This window comes from Nomascus leucogenys, chromosome 6 (assembly GCF_006542625.1).
Source record: "Nomascus leucogenys isolate Asia chromosome 6, Asia_NLE_v1, whole genome shotgun sequence".
Taxonomy (NCBI): Eukaryota; Metazoa; Chordata; class Mammalia; order Primates; family Hylobatidae; genus Nomascus; species Nomascus leucogenys.
Window position 1 is genome coordinate 20514301 of NC_044386.1, and position 13405 is coordinate 20527705.

The 13405-nt window shown below is 31.9% G+C and overlaps 1 protein-coding gene across 2 annotated transcripts in view; it reads right to left on the bottom strand.

Annotated features, from left to right (window-relative positions):
* CDH12 (cadherin 12) overlaps positions 1–13405 on the bottom strand; it is a 466101-nt gene that overhangs the window by 236519 nt on the left and 216177 nt on the right. The window lies entirely within an intron of this gene.

A 13405-nucleotide genomic window follows, 5' to 3' on the forward strand; every position in this document is an offset into this window, starting at 1 on the left:
CTGCTAATTTCTTTTAAAATTCAACACATGTACAGTATATTATGTTATAGCATGGAATAAGATACACATGAATAAGCAATAAGGAAGAGAACTAAAGAGTAGAGAAAATTATCAGTGTAATGCTGTAAGGCAGTGTTCAAACTGGAGACCAAGAATAAATGAAAAATTCACACAGCCTTAAAGGTATATAAATTACATGTAAATAAATAAATATATACATAAAATATTACATAAAATAAAATAGTGCACCATATATAATTTTTAGTAGTATATATTTCTATAAATATTATATTCTTATACACAATATAAATATATATACATATATACATAGCATAGTCTTATAAATAATATTTATATTAATTTTTATGCAGATGCTGATTTAAATATTTTAAACTATTCTTGCTCATTTGCGTATAGCCATTTGATTTCAGCATCCAAATTTTTACACGTAAAAGCTCTTTCCAGTCAACAGATCATCCAAAAGAAAAATAAACTTTTGCAGCGTCTCTAACCATTTGGGCTATGCCTTAAAAATCTGCATATGAGCACTGCTCTTTTGCAAATCGTTGCTTAAGAATTAGTTCCATTTTCTTAACATTTCGACACACACACAAACACTCTGAAAATATTTGAAATTATATAAATATCCTGTTGCAAATAAGCTTCCTATGTATTAGTATGAGTAATTAAAAGCACAATATAGCCCAAATATAGCCCAAATATATTAGCCCAAATATAGCCCAAATAAATATAAGTTCAACTGTGGCTACATCTTTGCTCTTAAGCTCAAGAGAGTGGTTTAAGTTCAATAAAATAATATCATTGTTCATATTAATGTTATTAAGGTAAACTTATTCATTTTGTGAACTTGCATTTCCTTCAATATTTGTTCTAAAAGTGTTTTGTATAAGAGTATAAGCATAACCACAAAAACCTGGTCGGGTAATATAATAAAAATAATATGGCAACAATAAGAGGGAACAAGATTTTGATGCTCCTTTAAAAGTTTCTCTATATTTTACTTAAGTATAAAGAAAATTGCTATGAATGATAGGAGGAAATATTTTTGTCCTCCTATTTAAAAAAAAAACTGCTGTGAAGCATAGGAAGTTTCAAGCATAAAATCAAGTGGTAGATAAATGTTCTTTGAACTTATGAATTTCAAATTATAAATTTCAACCATGCTATTAAAGATATTCAACACAGTGGGTATTCCTTTTGCTTTCAAATTTATCTAAATATATGAGACAGGCAAAAGCTCAATGCAAATGGCATGACTTTAAAAAATGGATCCATTTTGCCAAAAGCTCAAAGAATATATGGTAATATTGTGGGAACTGAGTGAAAATTCAAAGTAGGTTTTGAAATGTGATACAAGTAGAATTATAAAAAGAAAAAAGAAAAACAAAACAAAAATTTCTTCATTTAGCTAAAATCATAACTGTTTCCTTTGCAAACTGACATAAAAATAAAGAAGTAAAATGTGTTTTTAGTTATATCCAAGATCCAAATTCAAGTTAATTGCTGCTGCTCCTCACTCTTCTACCTTTTCCTTCTAATTTAAAAATGGGCTTTGCAGAGATTAAAGCTTCAGAAAAAAATATGGGAAAATATGTTAAAATGTTGACCTGAAAATGAAGTGGGTGACTATAAAACTCTTGAGAGAATTAGACTTTTTAATAGCAATTTATTACATGATAATACCTTAAAGGAGATCACATTCAGTGATCTGTGTTGACAGGTAATATTTAAAATTAAGTATTCATGCTGATTAATTCAGGCAGATAGGTGGTAGCCTAAAGTATAGACATTTTTCCAATATTAATTTTGATATTAAATAAATGACATTGGCTCATGTTGGATATTATAAAATTTCCTTTACTTCAACTGTAAGATAATTTCAGTAGTGAAAGGTGTAAAGTAAGATGAAAATTTCCATCATCACATCTTACCTAGAGATAACTTCTTTTTTTCTGAGTTGGAGTATCGCTCTCGTTGCCCAGGCTGGAGTGGGGTGGCGTGATCTCAGCTCACTGCAACCTCCACCTCCCGGGTTCAAGCAATTCTCCTGCCTCAGCCTCCAGAGTAGCTGGAACTACAAGGCACATGCCACCATGCCAGGCTAATTTTTGTAGTTTTGATAGAGACGGGGTTTCACCATGTTGGTCAGGCTGGTCTCAAACTCCTGACCTCAAATGATCCGCCCGCCTCAGCCTCCCAAAGGGCTGGGATTATCGGCATGAGCTACTGAGCCCTGCCCTTCTTTGTTATTTTTATATGTTTCAGTTATGTAAATATATAACTGAAAGGGTAAATATATATAAATACATATTTACTGTACATTTATATTGATATATATTTCTCTGCTTGTATCTATCTATATATATACATACTATATAAATAAGTGAATCAAGATTTTTAAAAACAAAATACCATAATTATTTTTTAGTACCATTTGAAATCTTTCAAAATTACTTTTTTAAATGTCTGCATATTCATTCGGTGAAGTTGAATGATCCAGTGGGCACTCTACCTTCCTTCATAAACTGTGTGGTGAATGTGCGTGTGTGGATGTATGTATATGCATGTGTTTATATGTTTTCTGGGGTTTATTTCCTTAAACAAAAAGGCAACTGTCAAGACCAAAGCTATAATAATTTTTATGAATCTTAGAAAATGTTGAATTTTTAGTGATTCCAGAAATTGATCTCTATCAATGAAACTGCTTTATCAAATATGTCAGCAACGGGATTCAGGCTTTGCTTACAATATGAAGGAAGTTCTTAGTCTCATTTGCACAAAGAAGGAAGGAGGGCTACAGATAAAAAGAACTCATAGTCTTTTCCATATTTTTGGGTCATGTTCACTGTAAAAAAAAAAATCACATGATGCCATTTTTACACAGCCATTTTAATCTACACATACGGCAAGCTAATAATTCCACAAAAATAATTTCTTTCCTTTGTAGCCATTTAAAACTAACAGCCAGGAATATTTCTTCTTCCAGTTATTAAAAATAAGCTGTTTCTGAGTCGGTGCTGACTACATTTACTGATTGAAGCAGCCAACTCCAAATATATCGTCTTTTAGTATTGACACTTAAAATAAAATTTCTCCCCGGAAAAAGAGTTCTATAAATGACGGCTGTAGAAATAGTCACTGTCCAGGCAGTTGTTTTGTGGAAGTAGTGTTGTTATTTTCTGGTGTTTTCCAAGTCATCTCAGATGGTGCGTGAAAATGAGATGCCAAAGAAGGCTTAAAAAAGATACCCAGCACCAGCTTCAGAGTGTAAGCAAATCTTTCATTCCAGCGCTTAAAAGTTTTGAGAAAGCTAATCTAAAGTTAAATGTTTACTAGCATCTCTCTGATTATATTTTAGAAACTACTGCACAAAAATAAAACAAATTTCTTATTTTCTCTGGGTTGAAAAGTGCACATAAAATGGAAAATGCTTTTTATACCACTATTTCCAGCAGGGATTTTATTTTCATTTGTCATTTGCCAGCCTGGGGTATGTTGGGAGAAGGAACAATTGATTTTTGAAAAGGTGGATTTGTGTGAAAACTAAAAATTGTGTTCAACAAACACTACTACTAACCCATATGTAGATATATGTGTTTTTTACATGAGTGCCATATATATATACACACATATAGGTCATACATACATATATATATCTATGCTATAGAAATGCCATCAAGTTACCAGTTTACTTCTAAATGTAACTGCTTAATATAAAATATGCATCTTTTTGTAGTACCGAATTCTTGCAATTCAGTATATTTCCTGGCGAGAGATAGAGATGAACAACCCTGGACAGTTACCACATATGGCTCTTATGTGGTAATGAGAAGGGTTGTGATGAGAAGGGTAAAAAATAAAAAAGTTATTACAAAACATTTTTCAAGGAATTTTACAAAAAATGATTTTAATATTCTCTTTGCTTATGGAATGATATTTAAAACCATGATTTCTGTGTCCTTTAAAATGACTGCTGATTTGTAAATTGTTCTCTGTGCTCCAGACTTCTTTTATTTGTCCCTGTCTTTATGCTCATAACCATTCATTTCCCTCTTTTCCCATTGACTTAGCCTCTGGGGTTGTAATGAACTTACTCGTTTATTTTTGCGTATGTGTGGGGTTTTGTCTTTTGTTTTCTGAGAATAAAGTATATGAGATCATGGAAAAAATCAGAAAACTAGGAAAATCATAAATTCATTACCAAAATAATTTCTGATTTGGTATATAGCTCTGCAAATTACTTCACTAATTGTGTTCATATGTACTATGGTACACTGTACACTGTTTTGTAACTTGCTTTTTAGATGGATTATATCATAAATATTTTTCTGTATCAATAAATATGAATTTATTACATCAGTTGAAACTGATCAAAAACATTTTAATCAAAGTAATACAATTAAATTGCTAAATATCATACAGAATCAAAGAGTTTATAATCCCAAACCATACTCTTTCCTAGCCAACTGGGGACATTTTTAATTGTTTCTATTTTCATTGTTTCTGTTTCAGTTCTTATAAAAAATACATATATAAAATTGGCTAAATGATTATTGTTATAGTAGTTCTTTAATTATAAATTTGAATAATATTTATTGACTTTCAAACTGCATACCCCTGCCTTGTCCAAATAAAACTGTACCACTGTTTATTCTCTGTGTTGTCAAGAAAACACTAAGTGATATCTGAGTGTCTTTGTTTCTAAACTTCAGTTCACTCATAGAATGCATCCCTTTTTTTCTTCTTTCCTCCAACATTTTATTATGAAATTTTTAAATTCATAATAAAGGTATATAGTATTCATCTGTATACTTACCTCCTAGTCTATATATTTTTTACATACTGTTTAGAATTGTTTTATTATTTTCTACCCGTTTGTCTATCTGTTAACCTAGCTTAATTTCTGATGCATTTAAAAGTAGGTTGTAGATACAAATATCCGTCACCCTAATGCCCTTCAATACAACGTTCATGTTTTTTTTTTTTTTGACATTAGAATGTATCTGTGGTTTCTCTATTTCATAGGATCATAGCATTAACACCTTTACACTTCCCCTTATGTCCATCTCCTTCCATTTCTTCTCCCCATCCCCCACCAGCTTCCGTCATCTGTATTATACAGAATCTGTTCTAAAAAATTCTGAAGTAGGCCTTAGGCTTTTTTTTTTTCTTTTTTTTAATGGGTCTTGTTCTGTGGCCCCAGCTGCAGTGCAGTGGCACAATCTCAGCTCACTGCAGCCTCTGCCTCCTGGGCTCAAGTGATCATCCTGAATAGCAGGGACTACAGGCACAGACTACCATGCTTGGCTAATTTTTCTATTTTTTTATTTGTAGAAATGGGGTTTCACCATATTACCCAGGCTGGTCTCAAACTCCTGGGCTCAAGCAATCTACCTGCCTATGCCTCTGAATGTGCTGGGATTACAGGTGTGAGACACCCTGCGTGGCCAGGCCTCTTTTTAAAAATAAGCCTGATAGTTAATTTTATATGTTAACTTGACTGAGCCCATAAATTGCCCAGAGATTCCGGTCAAGCATTATCCTGGGTGTGCCTCTGTGGGTGTTTCTGAATGAGATTAATATTTAAATCAGTACACTGAATAAAATAGATTGCCTTCCCTAATGCGGGTGGGCCTCATTCAATAGCTGTGGGAATGAATAGAACAAAAAGGCAAACGCGTCCGTGAGTAACAGAGATCTCCTCCTGCCTGACTGCCTTCAGGCTGAGACACTGGACTTTTTTTGTGCCTTTTGACTTCAATTAAAACACTGGCTTTTCCTGGGTCTTGAGTCTGCACGTCTTTAGACTAGAACTAGAAGCTATCCTGGGTCTACAGTTTGCCAACTACGTACCTTTGGACTAGTCAGCCTTTATAATTGTGTGAGCCAATTCCTTATAACTAATCTTTATATATCGATACATATATATATATATATATATATATATATATACCTACATAGAGAGATATGTCTACATGTCTATATATATCCATATACATAGATATATATGGATATATCCATATATATCCATATATAGCTATATATATAGATATATCCATATATATAGCTATATATAGATATATCCATATATATAGCTATATATAGATATATCCATATATATAGATATATATAGATATATCCGTATGTATAGCTATATATAGATATATCCGTATATATAGATATATAGATATATCCGTATATATAGCTATATATAGATATATAGATATATCCATATATATAGCTATATATAGATATATCCATATATATAGCTATATATAGATATATCCATATATATAGATATATATATATAGATATATCCATATATATCCTCTATATATGGATATATCCATATATAGGTATATATCGATATATCCATATATAGGTATATATAGATATATCCATATATAGGTATATATCGATATATCCATATATAGGTATATATAGATATCTATATATGTCGTCTATATATGGATATATCTATATATGTCGTCTATATATGGATATATCTATATATAGAGAGATCTCTCTAAATATCTCCATATATCTATATATTTATAACTATATCTACATCTACATCTATAGCTATATCAACATCCAGTTTGTTATTTTTCTCTGAGAACACCTGCTGATAAATAAGCCTTCTAAGTTTTGTCTATCAGTTGATGCTAAAACATTAAAAAATAAGAGAACAACTAACACTCTTTTTACAATAATTACAACAATGTAAACCTTTTTGTTTTATTACCAAATAATGTGTATTTCCTAGGTAATTGCTGCAGTTTTATTTTGCACATGGATTTTTTTTCTGTGATATCTTTGTCTGTTAGTGGTTTTATTTATTAATTTTTTTAATATCCTTAGATTCATCCCACTTCTGAGGTCTGACATCAAATCTTTTCACCACATGCCTCTCTTTAGGAGGCTTCTTTCTTGCTAATCCAAACAAGAACATCTGCACAATTGTCAACCTGGAATTTACTTTATTAATCTCCTGGTTTGGAAACACTTTTTCTGGATGTTATGTTTACTTTGGTTTACTATTTTGTTGGCTTGCACTAATTTTATATAATTTCTTAATAATGAGTGTATGTTAGACATTTTACTTGAGTCTTTTCATATCACAGTATGCCTTTTTTTACCCTCACATATAATTAATTTTTATCTGGGCATATATTTCCAGATTGGAAATCATTTCTCTTCATAGATTTTAAGGAATTTATACATTTGCATCTGGAATTGTGTTCTTTATCTTCTAGAAACCAAGAGTGGACTTGGTATCTGTCTGATTATACTTTCTTTGTTGGTAAAGAGCCTCTTTTTTCCCTTTTTATTTTCATCTTCTCTTTCTCTAGTGTTTATAGTCTTATTTTTATGAATGTAGTCTAATTATTTAGAACACTGTCTCCAAGTGTGTGTTTATTTGGGTTTGTGTTTTGAACATTGCCTCCAGGTGTGAGTTTATGTGTGTTTATGTTTCCTATTTGAGGTTGGACACTTAGTAAATTTTCTCAATTCAAAAACTATTTTCCTTCAGCACTCAGAAATTTTTATGAATGATTATTTCCATGATTATTTCCACGATTATTTCCTGTCCTCGGTTTTTCGTGTTCTTAACCTAGAATTCAATTGTTTAATGTTAGACCTTACGCATCTTCACTGTATCATATATATTTCACTCATATTATTTATTGCCATAGCTTTTGGACTATTGTGTGAAAGCAATAAATTTATATTACTTTATTTATTGGTAATGCTCTTCATTTTCAAATTTAATACACACAAATTGTGCATACACACACACATATACCACAGATATATTCATTTCCAGGATTTCTGTAAGTATTCTTTTAAAAATAATCATATTCTTATTTTGTGAACTGTGGGATTTCTTGAAACTTTTTGAAAACTCTAATTAGTCTGTGTTTGTGGGGTTTCTTTAAATTATCTCTTCCTTCAGGATTACTTTTGTTTGGAATTTGGGTCTTTGCCACTCATAACGTGGGCTTTCCTTGAATACCTGATAACTCTGAGTTTCCTGTTCATATTTAAGAATAAATAACCTAATTTGAAGTTTTGAGTTTTTGAGTTGTATTTATTGATTAGAGTTTTGGCCTAGAATGAATAAAATAATCAATCATTTCTTCTACTTTCAGATGTTCGGTTGGGGGTGTCCTAAGCATGATGGTGTCCCAACACTGCCCTAATTCTTTGCAGGTTATCTACAGAATAACATCTTTTAAAAATTATTTCTGTATTGTTTACATTCTGGTCATTAATGCCTGTATTTTATGTGTTCTCAAGCATATGGGAGAAATTCTGTATATAGAATGTTAGTTCATCTCTGTGTTTTTCCTGGCAAATTTTATGCCTTTTCTTTGTAATCTGCCAAATCTGGGTCTCTTTCAGAGCTTTGCCTTCATTGCTGGAGCCCTCTCAGTGTAAACACTCGCATGTAGCTCCTTTGGGCTTGTTTAAACAGTCACCAATCCTTCACCTACGTGCAATGTTACAGAAATTGGCCATCTTCTCTGATGACCTCTATGCCACTCCCATCAGAATTATGGGTTGTTATTTTTGTTCCTCTGCTATAAATTACTGATGCTATCTGAAGAGGAGTTAAAGGTGTTTGGGAGGTACACCATTTCCCTTTACCAAAATCATGTTAAGTAAAACTTGAAATCAACAGAAAAAAATTGAAGTAATCATATGATGAAAATCTATATTCTCAAAATCTAGATTAAACCATTCTCAACATTTTGTTGTATTTGCTTTACTTTCATGTATGGATGATTTGAAAATAATTTACAAACGTCATACCAATTCACTATACAATATTTCAGCACCAGTTTTCTGAAAATAAGACCTTTTCCTGAATAACCACATTGTCACAATTTCAGTTAAGAAAATTAATTAAAATGCCTGTTATCACTTAATAACGGGTCATATTCAATATCCCCACTTCTCTCTCCAAATATCTTTGTAGCATTTTCTTTGTTTTCTGAACATGAACCCCCATAAGTTTAAATCATTGCATTTGGATTAGTGTCTTTACTTTCCTTAATATAGAAGCATCACATATTTAAATATTAACAATTTATTTGTCATTATCTTTTGTCATGGAACTAGGTCCCAATTTTGAATTTTTCTGCTGGAATGAGAAACTTCCAGACATGTGGTCTAAATCTTTATTGCTCTGTTTTACTATCGCTCTTCTTCAGTCTCAAAACATATCTGGACAAAAACAATCACATAAAGTTCTGTCCTACTTAATACGGAGATCTTTATAAAAGCAGTTCAGAATCTTCTGATAGTCAGATCTATACACACATTCAGATGTAAGGTATATGTTTCTTGTACAGGATACTCTCAGTACATTTTGTTTTGATAATCACATATAAGTGGTAAGACCCATTACCATTCTTGAAATCTATGATTATAAGTGATGTAGAATGGTTTAGTAGTTAGTGATTGAGATTTAAAGTAATACTGTCACTGATTTATTTACTTACATACACGATTTACTCATTTAAATCAGTCAATATGAGTATAAGAAAATTTTCTGTGAGTTTCTTTGTCTGAAATAATTTTATTATGTAAACATAAACTACTTTTGCTAGATTCTTCTTGATAAACTTAAAAAACACTTAATGTTTCCCTTTTTGAAGCTACCTAGTTTCATGCTAATGCTTATTCTGAGCTCAAGAACATCACAGTGGCCATTATATTAACTACAAAGCCATTAGATTATACTTAAGGTATTTATAGATAAAAGAAGATCAGACCCAAAGATGATCTATAACTCTGCCTGAGTAATGTTATGCAAATTGCTCTCTTTTCAAAGCCACCGAATGCCCAAGAATATTTAACATTCTATGCTAGTCTACTCTCCTGAAGTGACTCATTTGTTCTCCCTAGTTTAATTGTTGCTATATGAGCAAGAGGGATACCACTTTACAAGGTTAGGAATTCCCTCTAACAGCCCAATGTGATTTGAGAATTCCCCTGCCTGAGTAACAGACTCAGAGCTATTTATCATCTGGAAATATTTCACCTTCTATTGAAGAGAGCAGAAATCCATCTCAAAAAGACCCCCACGCATCCCCAGTGTATGCCAAAGAAACGCACAGAACAAAGAATATTTGCAATGCTCAAGAGCAAAAAAGCTTATGTGCTAGGATATATTATACACTCTGTTATAGAAAAAAAAAACATACTATTCCCCCAATGCTGTCTTTCATCTTTCTTACTTTGCTTGAATATTACCTTCACGGCTACATATAAAAGCCATCCTATCTTCTCAGATTGTCATATTTTACAACTTTAGCTCACTCCAATTATAATCTCTCATTTCAAAGTGTCACAATATGTGAATAAGAACTTCTATAAGAGTTGGAGAGGTCACTGGCTTGGACCCAGGATTTAGGAAGAAAAATATGAAAGAAGTTTAAAATAACTTCTTTCCTACATTTCCAACATTGTAAAACATATTTCACAAGCTGGGTTTTAGGGAAAAAATTTCCAGACAATAAACCATTCATATCAAATTTTCAGTAATGGAATCTCTATTTTGAATAACAGTAAATTTGACGTATCATTTCAAACAATGTAGTTATTTTTCAGAATACTATATAAATGTACATGATTTAGTCTAGATTTAAAAATAAATGCCAATAATAATCAGTTATTAATAACAATACATTACTATAGTTAGATATCATTTTTAAATTTGTTGTTAGTATTTCTTCATTATTTCCATTATTAGCTCTTATTAAATATTATATACTATGTTAAATGCCTTAAAGGTTTTATTTAATTTTGATTAACCACTGATATGCTATCATGAAAAATATGGTAATAAAATCTTTTTAACTGAATTCAAATAGTCCCAAGTGCAAAATATAATTTTCAAAAGTATATGTCCTACACTAACTTATTTGCATATGCACTTAATAATCCCAATAAAGCAGCTGAACCCAAATCTGAACTCGAATGTAAAACTCCATCTAACCTAATTTCTTTCTGTTAGTCTTTATTATCATAGTCACTTCTATTTATGTTTTATTTTCTCCTTTATTTTTTAATTTTTATTTTTTTATTTTAAATACCCTTTTATTTAATGGTATAAAAAGTCTGGCTACATAAAATCAAATCAATTACAATAAGATAAATATAAGTACGATTTCAAAAAGAAAAGCTAAATCTAGCTAAAAATTCTACATTTTTGATACATGCAAAGTATACATGATTTATTAGTAAGTAAAATTTAATACATTGGGGTAAAACTTATAAAATATTTGATATATTCACATTTCTTAATTACAGTATAGAGAAAATGACCTATGAATCAAGCATTTTGTTCCACGGTCTCTACTCTTAGCTATATGTCTCAGAAACTTGCTTCTTTCTCAAGAGAGAACAAGAGGGATAATGCTGGATCTAAAGGCATCATCCGAAGAAGACAAAGATATCAACAATTGCAACTATCTGGCTTTCTGTCCATCACTGAGACTTTTCATAATCTTCCCTTCATAAATAGGATCTCTTGATCAGAACAGAAAAGTTGAGTCTTAAATTTCCTGTATTTATTTCTTACTGATACTGAGTGAGGGAAGTGCAAATTTGGTTGCTATAATTAAACTCCTTGATTGTTCTTAATGGGACTATTTTAATAAGTCAAACATTTTTGCCATCTAAGTATATTGATGAGCGCCACGTTACCTCAAATGTTTACACATACTAGGGAAAAGCATCTGCAGTTTATGAACTCTTTGTGAATCAGCATCACTTTTTCATGTTACTTCAGAGATCAATATTCAGTGCATTGGTTTTATTTACCATCTTTTCTCCCAGTTGATCCTGTAATCATCAGAAAGGGAACAAAAAAATCTCCTTCACCAAGCCCTTTGCAACAAACTTATGTAAATAATAATCTAAAGACAGCTAGAAAAAAAATCCACCATACAGGGGAATAGATCCAAAATTGATACCTGCCTCACCTCTATCACCTATTATATTAATAACTGGAAAGGTAAATAAATAGCAGAGACGAGAATGTTTCCAAATGTAGTAGTGAAAACTACTCCCCTCCTCCCCCCATATAACACTACAACAGGTTACTTTGGTTACAGGATATGACAATAGCTCTGCAATATCAGAAAAATGCCTTCCTGCAGCAATGGCTCATGTCCGTAATCCCAGCACCTTGGGAGGCTGAGGTGGGCAGATCACTTGAGGTCAGGAGTTGGAGACCAACCTGGCCAACATGGTGAAAACCCGTCTCTACTAAAAATACAAAAATTAGCCAGGTGTGGTGGTGGACGCCTGTAGTCCCAGCTACTCGGGAGGCTGAGGCAGGAGAATGGCGTGAACCCGGGAGGCAGAGCTTGCAGTGAGCTGAGATCACTGGACTGCACTGCACTCCAGCCTGGGCGACAAAGCGAGACTCTGTCTGAAAAAAAAAAAAAAAAATGCCTACAGTAGATTAGAAATAAGGAAAAATTGCTTGATTTCCTAATTTTCAGGGTATAAGAAGAAATCTAAGATATCCATGGATATTCCCAGAAACATCAAGGTTTGCTAAAAACAGAAAATCGGAAGTAGAACAAAAAAAGTGGTGAGAAAAGCATATAAGACATTTAGGCAAGCCATGAGGAGTCTGTCAGTCTAAAGGTTGAATAGAGGACCTTTAAGAAGAGGGGAGACAAACATTAAATTTTCAGCTTTCTGTAGTTTGATATAATACTTTCCACGTTCTGGGGTTTCATTAAAACTTCACAAGCTTTTGGATTTTTTAACAAATATTAGGGCTATGCTTCATGCTTCGGTTATATGGGGTGAATAGAAGGAACAGCTGGGGAAGAAGAGATAAGAGACAGATTCTCTAGTAGAAATTAGGAGAAACATAAGAATCCTATACATCTGCGTATATTTGAGGAGTCTTTAGAGTTCACTAAAGTTCATGGATTGGATGTTATAGCCATTTTAATGTATTTTCATTGTGACAGGATTGACTTTAGAAGGCTTAAGAATTTTGACGAAGAAAGGGGAAAAAGAAGGCATAATAGAGAGAAAGGAAGGAAAAAATAAAAGACGAAAGTGTAGCCACAAGATTGTCAACAATAAGAATTGTATAAGAATACATATTCTTCTTCAAGAAATGAAAATAATTAGAACACACATTATGCCTAAATACGTTTTAAGAAATCAAATAAACATGTAGTTTCTAATGGAAGTTCTTCAATGTATTAGTAAATTCTTCCCACAAAGCAGTTTATCCATTTATTGTGAAAGTGATTGAGTTTTGCAGTACCAAGGGATCTTTTGCTTTTAAACCAGTTAATTTAGTTTTTGTTAGATGTAATGCAATGTTTTGACCAGACTTTTC